We start from the raw sequence: 876 nt of genomic DNA on the forward strand, positions 1-876 counted from the left end.
AAGCCGTTTTAGATTGCTGACTTAAAACATTTCTACACAAAAAAGTTTTACGGTATGCATACACATTTATAAAGAGTCACAAAATGAAGCATGCATGTCAACAACTACCACCTTTGTTGGGATATGACACTAACTCTGGAATTATCACCCTAGGAAGTCTTTACAGAATGACATCACAATTCTGCTGTGAGTCAGACTTCAAGGCACCAGTTGGTATCTCAAACCAATAGTTCATCTACAGTTTAAATAGTGAGTTCGGTTTTGGAGATTCCTCAATTGTTATTATTTTTAAGCAGATCATGTATAAAGGAAAGTAGAATGTGAATAGCAGCTGCAGTAATCCTAAAGGTGAATGGCTGAAGGCTAAGTAACACGAATACGGAATCAGAAAGGAGGGGCAGTGAAAGGGAAAAGAGCGCCAGGTAGTGAGGGAGAGAAGACCACAATGACTGAGAAGAGAAATAACCGTTAGAGCAAAGAAAGGAGGGAACTAATAGCAGAAAATCCGATCTGGGGAAGCGCCACCGCCAAATGCGTGAACTCGAAAGCCGCCAAGCAGCCGTGAAACAGTACCAGAGCCTGCCATGGCGCGGTGCGGGAAACGGAAAGAAACCGCGGCGCCCGAGTCAAGTTCAGAAAGGGTGGTGGGACCGCGGCAGGCGAAGGCGGGTCAGGGTCAAGAGAAACCCAGCAATAAATTGGGAAGAGAACGCGAGCAGCGCTGCCGTGCGTTCCTCAGCCCCGGAAAGTTGCTCTCTTTCCTCCCTCACCAGCTCTGGCCGGGCCAGACCGGCCGGGCCGAGCAGTTTCTCCGGGCTGCGCCCGACAGAGGCGGCTTGTGAGTCAGAGGCAAGGAGGGCAAAGCCGAGCAACTCC

The sequence above is a fragment of the Gekko japonicus genome, unplaced genomic scaffold (genome assembly GCF_001447785.1).
Source record: "Gekko japonicus isolate JY-2015 unplaced genomic scaffold, Gekko_japonicus_V1.1 scaffold138, whole genome shotgun sequence".
Taxonomy (NCBI): domain Eukaryota; kingdom Metazoa; phylum Chordata; class Lepidosauria; order Squamata; family Gekkonidae; genus Gekko; species Gekko japonicus.